This window comes from Oncorhynchus kisutch, linkage group LG8 (assembly GCF_002021735.2).
Source record: "Oncorhynchus kisutch isolate 150728-3 linkage group LG8, Okis_V2, whole genome shotgun sequence".
In the NCBI taxonomy this organism is placed as follows: Eukaryota; Metazoa; Chordata; class Actinopteri; order Salmoniformes; family Salmonidae; genus Oncorhynchus; species Oncorhynchus kisutch.
This window is the reverse complement of record NC_034181.2, coordinates 56,656,823-56,669,345: the sequence shown is the minus strand read 5'-3', so window position 1 is coordinate 56,669,345 and position 12,523 is coordinate 56,656,823. Positions and strand designations below refer to the sequence as shown.

The 12,523-nt window shown below is 42.4% G+C and overlaps 1 pseudogene across 1 annotated transcript in view; it reads right to left on the bottom strand.

The window, feature by feature from the left end:
* Positions 1–12,523, bottom strand: part of LOC109895293 (activating molecule in BECN1-regulated autophagy protein 1-like) — a 162,053-nt pseudogene that overhangs the window by 5,787 nt on the left and 143,743 nt on the right. The gene's annotated exons all lie outside the window — the stretch shown is intronic.

Sequence of the window (12,523 nt, the reverse complement as noted above, 5' to 3'; positions counted from 1 at the left end):
GGAATATTCCAAGTTCGGACAGAAGGGGGGAGTCAGATCGCTATGATCGCCAGGAACTTTAGTTTTGGTGTCTATTTTTAATTGTTGCGCTACTAGTGCTGCCTGTTGATGTTAAGTAGGCAGCTACAGTAGCTGAATGATGTTAACATCTTCGGGTTTCATTTCATTAAATGTATTTGATTTCATTTGAGTGCTTCTGTCACCTGGTACCACCCGTAGCTCCCGTTCTCCGCAGTCTGAGAAAACACTGAGAAAGGTATGTGTTGCAGATTACTCCTTTGTAGAAGTCCAATGACGTGAAATAATAAAAAAATCCCAAGGTTAATGCTGTAGAGATTGTTATAAGAGATTGTGAGACTATTGAAACATGTAACATTCAGAGTTTTATTGTTATTATTAATAACAACAATAAATATTGTTATTATTAATATAGTTTACAGAGCGCTAAAATGTATTGCTGTATGCCTTTCTGTGATGCAAACGGTTAGCCGAGCTGCCGACTGATGCTAGCGTTGCATTATGGGAGATTTAGTTTTAGCCCTCTAAGGTCTGAATGGGATAAAGGCAATTCCACGTTGTAGCTTGTTTGTATTACAGTGTTTTTGTACACGAGTTGTTGTATTTTAATACTGTCAACACTGAAATGGATGTGTGTTGTGGGATGTGAGACAGGATATGTGTTTTACCTTTTTTCATGCTCCTGTATAGAACAACTTTTCAGATGGTGCATTGGAGACTGATGTGTTCCTGTCCTGTCTTTTCACAATACTATTGCAGGTATGGTTCTATTGTCTAAGAATTAAGATGATACATTCTTTGTATCAGGGACCGGTTATTATTTTATAGTATACATTATGGCTTTATGTGTGAATGTGATTGTGTGAGTCTGAGAAAACACTGAGAGAGAAAGAACTTGTCAGATGGTGCATTGGAGACTGATGTGTTCCTGTCCTGTTTTTTCACAATACTATTGCAGATCGACATAAAAGCCAAAAAGACAGTCGTGGTGTCACTCTTCATTTCTTGGTTCCTCTGTGGTACATATAAAGACCGCTACATTAGCACAAATCTCCCAACATATCCACTGTTATGTAACATCTTGCCCTCTGCGAAATGCTCTTCGCCAAGACATTTAATTCTTTGAAATGGAATAGACGGTATGAAAGTCTGAAAACATAAAGAACATAATACTATATGTTTTTACTTCTAAGCGAAGAATAGCCTGGTTGGGTGTTCATCCTTGGTTATGTGTTCTGGTTTTATGGTCATGTGCATATGCAAATTAGTATTTGCATTCAAAATGAGATATTGTGAGCTAGTGAATATGCATGCCTGAGTTATTTTACAGATACTTCAGTTTACCTAGCTCCAGAGGTGTGGACTCGAGTCACATGACTTGGGCTCGAGTCAGACTCGAGTCACAAATATGATGACTTGCAACTCGACTTTAACTATAACACCAATGACTTGTGACTTAACTTGGACTTGAGCCTTTTACCTCGAACTGACTTGATACCCTCCCCAAGCCCAAATATAAAAAATGATGCTATTAAAAAAGGTGTGCAGTGCATCAACTCTTCATTTAACAGATTACAGTTTGAATTGGACAGCAGCCAATCAAATTATGCCACCCGTCGGCGGGTGAATTCAGATGGAGCCCTTGGAAAGATGATACCCCAAATTATTGTTTTCGGATATGAAGACTACGCTGTATCAACAAAAAACGCATTGTAACTTGCAAAACATGCGGGAAGAAAATGACAGACCTGGTGCAACAACTTCCAACTTTGTTCGACATTTGAAGCTGCACAAAGAACGGTAAGTCGTGGCTAATATAGCAAACAGCTATATAATTTATAACTTTGCTAGTGTAGCATGCAGGCTAACGTAACGTTAAATCAGTGAGCAACCACACAGTCAGTCAGTGTGGGAACGTGATCATTGCACCCAAGATTGAGCTACAACTGGCTCGGCAGTTGGTAGCCCAAATCCTGCCTGATGTTACTGCTGTTCCTAAAACCATTGACATATGTTAGTCTACTGTAACCATACACAGAGAAGGTGTGTGTTTGTAAGGTTGGGCGATTGTGTACAAGCCTACAGTGCCCGATTGCGATCCTCAATAGTCGGGGGGGGGGTCTTTGTCATGGCTACCCATGTAAAATAGCGGCAGAAGATATGGCAGCAGTTTTACGGGCGCCCAACCAATTGTGCTATTATGTGCTTTTCTTCGTGTTATTTCAAACTTATTTTGTAGATAATGTTTCTGCAACCGTATCTTATGGCAAAAAAAGAGCTTCTGGATATCAGGACAGCAATCACTCATCACGGATGAGACAAAGATTTTTTCTACAACAAGGAGGACGCAGAGGACATTCTCCAAACACCCCACAGGGCCGACATCCCCGTTATTTGCAAGAGGAAGCGACGCAGGTACAGAGGACAAAGAGCCGGATGCCTTGTCAGGACCTGGAGAAGGCGAGTGTAAAAGCTGCCGTTACCGTCAACACTACTCGCCAACGTGCGTCATTGGACAATAAATTAGATGAGGTATGATCACGAATATCCTACCAACGGGACATCAAAAACTGTAATATCCTATGTTTCACGGAATCGTGGCTGAATGATGACATGGATATTCAGCTAGCGGGATACATGCTGCACCGGCAGGATAGAACAGCACACTCCGGTAAGAAGAAAGGGGGCGGTCTGTGCAGCTGGTGCATGAAATCTAAGGAAGTCTCTAGATTTTATAGTATATTGTGATAAATTGCAGGCCACACTACTTGCCTAGAGAGTTTTCAGCTATACTTTTCGTGGTGGTTTGTTTACCACCAGAGACAGATGCTGGCACTAAGACCGCACTCCGTCAGCTGTATAAGGAAATAAGCAAATGGGAAACCACTCACCCAGAGTCGGCGCTCCTAGTGGCTGGAGACTTTAATTCAGGGAAACTGAAATCAGTTTCTATCAACATGTTAAATGTGCAACCAGAGGGAAAAAAATTCTAGATCACATGTACTCCACACACAGAGACGCATACAAAGCTCTCCCTCTCCTATATCCTCCTGATTCCTGCTTACAAGCAAAAATTAAAGCAGGAAGCACTAGTGACTTGGTCTATAAAAAAAGTGGTCAGATGAAGCAGATGCTAAACTACAGGACTGTTTTGCTATCACAGACTGGAACATGTTTCCGGGATTCTTCCGATGGAGTACACCACATCAGTCACTGGCTTTATCAATAAGTGCATTGAGGACGTCGTCCCCACAGTGATGGTATGTACATACCCCACCAGAAGCCATGGATTACAGGTAACATCCGCACTGAGCTAAAGGGTAGAGCTGCCGCTTTCAAGGTGCAGGACTCTAACCCGGAAGCTTACAAGAAATCCTGCTATGCCCTGCGTCAATACAGGGCTAAGATTGAATCATACTACACCGGCTCCGACGCTCGTCTTATGTGGCAGGGCTTGCAAACTATTACAGACTACAAAGGGAAGCAAAGCCACAAGCTGACACAAGCCTACCAGATGAGCTAAATCACTTCTATGCTCGCTTCGAGGTAAGCAACACTGAGGCATGCATAAGAGCATCAGCTGTTCCGGACGACTGTGTGATCATGCTCTCCGCAGCCGACGTGAGAAAGACCTTTAAACAACATAAACAAGGCTGCGGGGCCAGACGGATTACCAGGACTTGTGCTCTGGGCATGTGCTGACCAACTGGCAGGTGTCTTCACTGACATTTTCAACATGTCCCTGATTGAGTCTGTAATACCAACATGTTTCAAGCCGACCACCATAGTTCCTGTGCCCAATAACACAAAGGCAACCTGCCTAAATGACTACAGACCCATAGCACGCACGTCCATAGCCTTGAAGTGCTTTGAAAGGTTGGTCTTGGCTCACATCAACACCATTATCCCAGAAACCCTAGACCCACTCCAACATGCACACCGCCCAAACAGATCCACAGATGATCCACTGACGGGCCGCCCTTAGGTGGTGAGGGTAGGTAGCAACACATCTGCCACACTGATCCTCAACACTGGAGCTCCTCAGGGGCACGTGCTCAGCCCCCTCCTGTACTCCCTGTTCACCCACGACTGCATGGCCAGGCACGACTCCAACACCATCATTAAGTTTGCAGACGACACAGCAGTGGTAGGCCTGATCACCGACAACGACGAGACCTGGCCGGGTGGTGCCAGAATAACAACCTATCCCTCAACATAACCAAGACTAAGGAGATGATTGTGGACAACAGGAAAAGAAGGACCGAGCACATCCCCAATCTCATCGACGGGGCTGTAGTGGAGCAGGTTGAGAGCTTTAAGTTCCTTGGTGTCCACATCAACAACAAACTAGAATGGTCCAAATATACCAAGACAGTCGTGAAGAGGGCACGACAAAGCCTATTCCCCCTCAGGAAACTAAAAAGATTTGGCATGGGTCCTGAGATCCTCAAAATGTTCTACAGCTGCAACATTGAGAGCAAATGATTGGTTGCATCACTGCCTGGTACGGCAATTGCTCGGCCTCTGACCGCAAGGCACTACAGAGGGTAGTGCGTACGACCCAGTACATCACTGGGGCTAAGCTGCCTGCCATCCAGGACCTGTAAACCAGAGTGTCAGAGGAAGGCCCTAAAAATTGTCAAAGACCCCAGCCACCCCAGTCATAGACTGTTCTCTCTATCTACTGCATGGCAAGCGGTACCAGAGTGCCAAGTCCAGGACAAAAGGGCTTCTCAACAGTTTTTACCCCCAAGCCATAAGACTCCTGAACAGGTAATCCAATGGCTACCTGGACTATTTGTATAGTGTGCCCCCCCCAACCCCTCTTTTTTATGCTGCTGCTACTCTCTGTTCATCATATATGCATAGTCACTTTAATTATATCTATCTATCTACATGTACATACTACCTCAATCAGCCTGACTAACCGGTGTCTGTATTATCTCTCTACTTTTATAGCCTCGCTACTGTATTTAGCCTGTCTTTTTCTGTTGTTTTATTTCTTTACTTACCTATTGTTCACCTAATACCTTTTTTGCACTATTGGTTAGAGCCTGTAAGTAAGCATTTCACTGTAAGGTATACACCTGTTGTATTCGGAGCACGTAACAAATAAACTTTGATTGGATTTGATGTATTTCCATGGAAAAATTAAGTTTATTTGGAAAGTAATAAATATATATATTTGTAAAAACATTCATGATTTGCATAAATGTAATATACTAACTATTACTCTTGTTAAAAATATGAAATGGTATTACATTTGTTGAAGAGCACATTATGACGCGAAACTCAAAGTTTAGGACTTGAGTCTTGACTTGAAGCTTAACTCAGTCTTGCCTGTCTTGACTTGGGACTTGAGTGCTAAGACTTGAGACTTACTTGTGACTTGCAAAACAATTACTTGGTTCCACCTTTGCCTAGCTCCCATGAACAAATTAGCAGACAAAAGGTTTATGACATGAACATGGGTCTGGACAGCATTCCTGGTGAATTGCCTTGGGTGAAGAGAGTTTGACATTGTATTGCTCCTCAGTGATGTATTCTACAGCATGCTCTGTGCAGCTGTCTGTTCATTCAATTAAGACATCACAGAGAATTCAATTAAACACACCACTAAATATCAACATCTCTTTCAGGTCATTTAGATTGACCCAAAGGTTCATTATTTAAGCCTCTCTAAAGCAGTTGAGTTAGATGTATTTTAAGGTATTTCCCCCTCGCATACTAATGAATAACAACAGATGGAAATACAGAAGCCGAGCCTACGGTGTGACATTGATGTGTAAGAGAATGTAACTCTGAGCTCAAATTATCATGGATAACTATCTGTGTCAGCAATGGATCCTCCACATTAAATACTGAGGTACTGTGAATATAAAAGGCATCTCCCTAAGTTTCGTCATCGTCGGCAAACCACCCTGATACTCAGCTGGAAATGTTCAGTTGTCAGCCAACTGTAAATCTTTGTAATGCAAACAGAAAAGTTACAGGGAGTAAGTTCCGGCATAAGACACTTCTGTTAAAGAATACTAGCTTCAGGAGGAGATACTGTTGAAAGTGTAGCTGAGACTGTCTCTGCACTGTCTAGGGCTAGACACTACTAAAGCAGTATCATTACGTATTCTGTTTGTAGTGTCGTAGTTTGGACACCCAACTGTATAAAACACGATCAAATAATACCAAAAACAACAACAGTAGAAATGCAAGGCAGGGCATTAGAACAACAAACAAACCCCATTCAATAAGGAGATCAAATCAGACAAAACACCAGCTAACAACTTGCCATAATCCATATTACAATGATGTGTTTCTGCAACGTGTGTATGTCAGCATGTCTTTAGAAGAGCTTGACGGTGTGATTGTGTGATATCATTGAAAGGCTGCCCTCTAATGGCAAAGTAGTGTTTTGCTAGGGGACACAGGAGATCTTATCAATAATGATCAAAGACATGGCCCCGGTCTTTCAGTCAGAATATAGGATGTGACATGCTGCTTTTAATACCCACTGTCTTCTGTTGTTGTATACTGCTCTGACCTACAGAAGGTGGAACAGAGAACGAGGGGATTCGGGTCCATAACCTGTTAAGTTCTCCATAACTGAGAGGCAGGAATCAAATGAAACCACCTACGGTCATATCATAGGTTTGTTCTTTTTCACTGTTCAGCCAACTTTGAAGATAAAAATAACTCTGAGGAGATCAAACCAGTCTAAAATCCATATTACGCACTTGTGGGGCGGTGACTGAATAACCCATTCTTTTTGATTCCAGCCAGACAGAGATGCCGGCTGCTAACTTTAAAATTGCTCTTAGTTTCAGTATCTGGCAGTGTTCAGGAGTAGTGAACTACATCTACTGTAGTTCAATTAATAATTGAACTACAATATGCACTAGCTTGGTTCCAGTAGTTAATTACGTTTTTGCCATGCTATCTAGCTAACTACTGGAACTACACACTACATTTTTGATCATGAAAAGAAAATAAAGAATTTCCTTTTTTTCAGCAACAGACCTGCGTAGTTCTCACTTGAAACATAGTTTTTGTGTTTCAATTACACATGTTAACATTTGACTCCAGAGGGATCTGTTCTTGCAATTTGTAGTCTATGACATTTCAGATTTAGATATGATGATTTTTCACGAAGTAGTTTGGATGATATGAACTACTTTTTCAAAGTAACTTTAGTCAAGTAAATTATATTTTTCTTAAGGGTAGCGTTCGTATAGCTTAACGTTTTCTAGTGTGAAGTAATCAGTAGCTAGGTAAAGTACACACAGCGGCCAGCTTATTAGGTACACCACCCCATTCACGGAAATGGTTAGCTCCTACAGACAGTGATACAGGTGGTCATGGCTTGCTATATAAAGCAGGCAGACGGGCATCGAGGCATTCAGTTACTGTTCGATTAAATGTTAGAATGGGCAAAATGAATGACTTAAGCGACTTTGAGCGTGGTATAATCGTCAGTGCTAGGTGCACCAGTTACAGTATCTCAGAAACAGCCAGCCTCCTGGGCTTTTTGCGCACAACAGTGTCCAGGGATTAAAGATAACGGTGCAACAAACAAAAAACATCCACTCAGCGGCAGGCCTGTGGGCAAAAACAACTCGGTCCTTGTCACCGATTGGCTATTGCAGCAGATGACCACACCGGGTTCCACTCCTAATCAGCTAAAAACAAGAGAAACGGCTCTAGTGGGCACGTGATCATCAACACTGGACAATTGAGGAGTGGAAAAAACATTGCCTGCCCTGACGAATCCCAGTTCCTGTTGAGTCATGCTGATGAGTCAGGATTTGGTGTAAGCAGTCCATGGCCCCATCCTGCCTGGTGTCAATGGTACAGGCTGGTGGTGTAATAGTGTGGGGAAGGTTTTCCTGGCACACATAGGTTCATTGATACCAATTGAGCAATGTTAGAATGCCACACCTTGTAGAATCCATTCCCCAAATCATTCAGGCTGCTCTGGGGGCAAAGGGGGGTCCGACCCGGAACTAGATGGGTGTACCTAATAAACTATTTTAGAGTAGCTTCCCCAATGCTGGTATCTTGGCTGAACACACTTGTGTGAGGTTTGTGTTTTTACCAGGCTTTAAGCTCTGGAAATGTGAAGGAATGGAATTCCTCAAATAAAGGAATGTGTTTAGTTAATGATGTAAAAATGTACCTCTGTTAAGTGGGGCGCTAATAGAGTATACATCTCCCTCACAGCCACCCAGCTTAAGGAGACCAGTAACTTGGCTTTAAAGAACAGTGACTTGGCTTTTATCAGATGTGAATAACTGAGCCCACTGATCGAGGTTCTACTGTTCGGGTGTAAAACGGTATAAGCATGTAAGGGTTTCAGGGGAATATCCATAATTAAACAGACAACTTTAATGTATTTCAGGCCCTTACAAGGAATTATGCAACTAGAGTGAAATAGTTAGACACAGTAGATAGGTATTTTCTTAAAGTGTAGGGGTTGGTAATGTCCACTGTTCCTGGCTCTAGCAATGTCATTAATTGTGGCATGACTGTGATATCCTCATGTCTAGCAGGAGAAAAGCAGATGCACTCCACTTGAAAGCCCTTCATGCCAAAATAGCTAAGACACAGCCCCCACGTGCCAGATACTGTGATTAGGCATTTTGGTCTTTGATACTGCAGGCAAAATACAATGTTTGATCAAATACAGGTACAAATCAAATGTTATTTGTCACATGCGTCGAATACAACAGGTGTAGGTAATCCTTACAGTGAAATGTTTACATATACATGAGGGGTCATTCAGCTCAGGGATGTTATATCAGTTTCTAATTAAGTTTGATCCAGTTCCTGTTTATCTAATGTCAAGGAGCTTTCTACTTTAACGACAGCGGGTCACTATATAGTCCAGCAAACAGCCTTGAATCTGAGCCGGGCCTATTTTAAGAACGCATACCTTGTCACTTGTGACTGTGAGCATGTGCTTGCATACTGCTGCAGGGAGGGGGTACTCATCTTAGTCACCCCATCTTAAAATATAGACGGCGGTATAGATTTATGAACTCGTAAGTGGTAAAGACGTGATCCTCCAGGATAAGGCACTGGTTGCATTATGAAATATCTATGAACATACAGGATGATATATTATGAAATGCTATCATAGGTCTAATGCTATATACAATAGGATCAATTATACATCATTGGATTCAATATTTGAGTTGTTTGTGCCTGGCTTTTAAATAAAAAAATAAGCATCAACAAATGTAGTCAATGGGATAGTATAAACTTGATCAGTAATATAATTGGTAAAATAATTAGTATTATCCGAGAATATGTATTTCACTGTGGCACTATTGCACCATTGGCCAAAAGTATGTGGACATCTGTTCTTTGAACATCTCATTCCAAAATCAAGGGCATTAATATGGAGTTGGGCCCCCCTTTGCTGTTATAACATCCTCCACTCTTCTGGGAAGGTTTTCCACAAGATGTTGGAACATTGCTGCGGGGACTTGCTTCCATTCAGCTGCATGAGCATTAGTTAGGTCGGGCACGGATGTTGGGCGATTAGGCCTGGCTCGCAGTCTGCGTTCCAATTTATCCCAAAGGTGTTCGATGGGGTTGGGGTCAGGGCTCTGTGCAGGCCAGTCAAGTTCTTCCTCACCAATCTCGACAAACCATTTCTGTATGGATCTTGCTTTGTGCACGGGGGCATTGTCATGCTGAAATAGGAAAGGGCCTTCCCCAAACTGTTGCCACAATGTTAGAAGCACAGAATCATCTAGCACGTCATTGTAAGCTGTAGTGTTAATATTTCCCTTCACTGGAAATAAACCAGGTAAACCATTAAAAACAGTCCCAGACCATTACTCCTCCTCCACCAAACTTTACAGTCAGTAATATGCATTCGGTCAGGTAGCGTTCTTCTCCAAACCCAGATTAGTCCGTCGGACTGCCAGATGGTGAAGCGTGATTCATCACTCCAGAGAACGCGTTTCCACTGCTCCAGAGTCCAATGGCAGCGAGCTTTACAACACTCCAGCCGACGCTTGGCATTGCGCATGGTGATCTTAGGCTTGTGTGCGACTGCTCAGCCATGGAAACCCATTTCATGAAGCTCGCGACGAACAGTTATTGTACTGATGTTGCTTCCAGAGGCAGTTTGGAAATCGGTAGTGAGCTTTGCAACTGAGGACAGACTGTTTTTACGTGCTTTGCACATCAAATCAAACTGCATTAGTCACATGCACCGAATACAACAGGTGTAGGTACACCTTACAGTGAAATTCTTACTTACTAACCAACAATGCAGTTTCAAAAAAATAAGAATAAGAGATAAAAGTAACAAGTAATTCAGCACTCGGCTGTCCCGTTCTGTGAGTTTTTGTGGCCGACTACTTCGCGGTTGAGCCGTTATAGACGTTTCCACTTCGCAATAACAGCACTTAACAGTTGACCGGGGCAGATCTAGCAGGGCAGAAATTTGACAAACTGACTCGTTGGAAAAGTGGCATCCTATGATGGTGCCACGTTGAATGTCACTAAGCTCTTCAGTACGGGCCATTTTACTGCCAATGTTTGTCTATAGAGATTGCATGTCTGTGTGCTCGATTTTATACACCTGTCAGCAACGGGTGTGACTGAAATGCTGAATCCACTCATTTGAACACGTGTCCACATACCTTTGGCCATGTATTATGGGTAAGTATTTCCCAAGAGAAAGCTATAGGCCTATACCTTAGTTATCCAGACTGTTACGGTTCCAGAGCCACAGAGAGTTATTTCTCTACGTAACTTGCCAAAGCTGAACAGCAGGATGCCACAAACAGCAGCTGCTGCTGACAAATACTTCCATTCATTAATCAGGAGTTCAAACAAGGACTATAGTCACTATTTAGCAAAATAGGACTACTCCCATCTTCTGAGACACTATCATTTTTATGAAGGATTTGAGAATAAAATATGAATCCGTGTATGCAGTATCATCTCTTACACTAATAAACATAAGGTTCAACACGCAGACTAAACTAAGGCCTAAATGAAGACCAAAACTAAGGGATTAGGGCAATCAACAACGAAAATAAACTTCACTTTGAGAAACAGACGCCTCACAAGTCCTCAACTGGCAGCTTCATTAAATAGTACCCTGCAAAACACCAGTCTCAACGTCAACAGTGAAGAGGCGACTCCGGGATGCTGGCCTTCTAGGCAGAGTTCCTCTGTCCAGTGTCTGTGTTATTTTGCCCATCTTAATATTTTATTTTTATTGGCCAGTCTGAGATATGGATTGTTCTTTGCAACTCTGCCTAGAAGGCCAGCATCCCGGAGTCGCCTCTTCACTGTTAACGTTGAGACTGGTGTTTTGCGGGTACTATTTAATGAAGCTGCCAGATGAGGACTTGTGAGGCATCTGTTTCTCAAACTAGACACTCTAATGTACTTGTCCTCTTGCCCAGTTGTGCACCGGGGCCTCCAACTCCTCTTTCTACTCTGGTTAAATCCAGTTTGCCCTGTTCTGTTAAAGGGAGTAGTACACAGCGTTGTAAGAGATCTACAGTTTCTTGGCAATTTCTCGCATGGAATAGCCTTAATTTCTAAGAACAAGATTAGACTGACGAGTTTCAGAAGAAAGTTATTTGTTTCTGGCCATTTTGAGCCTGTAATTGAACCCACAAATGTCAACGCTCCAGGTCTAAAGAAGGCCCGTTTTATTGCTTCTTTAATCAGAACAACAGTTTTCAGCTGTGCTAACATAATTGCAAAAGGGTTTTCTAATGATCAATTTTAAAATGATAAACTTGGATTAGCTAAAACAACATGCCATTGGAACACAAGAGTGATGGTTAAGGTAATGCTAGCAAACAATATGTGCAAGAATCGTATTCTGAACTATTGAGACTGCACAGCAAGGGACAGCCTCTCAATCCCGGGAAAGGATACCGTTTCGTTGGTGGTTTGAGATAAACAATTAAATAAAATATATATTTAAATTTTTTTGGGGGCAAAACGATCTCAATCGACATTTAAATTACTAAAACCAAATCAAAACCGTGTAGAAATAATAATGGACATTTATAATCTCTTCACTCTGTCCAGTTTACTAACAGTCATCCAAACGAAAATTAGAGATTTAAGGAGCATCAGAAATTCCAAAAGCGATGGATAGAGGAATATTTTGTGCAAATTTTGACGGAGATGAATTATAATACATTTTAAGTACGGATGCGGCCAATGGGGCAAACGAGTTTGACACCCCTGCTGTAAAGGCTAAAGCTTGATGGGAACACACTCTGAGCTCTAGACATTACGGAGGGTCTAATAATAATGCTAAATATAGGACGCATGGCTCAGTGAACTTCCCCTCTCCGTGCTGTAGGGATCCTCTGCTGTAAGCTGTTTGATATGGTACATGCTCTACCTTTTGATTCCCTTTATCCTCATTATCCAGGCCTCCGTGCTGTGCCTTGTAACTACCTGCAGAGAAACATCTCCGCCACTGGCACTACTCTGCTGGGCCATCAGGAATGTACTGGCC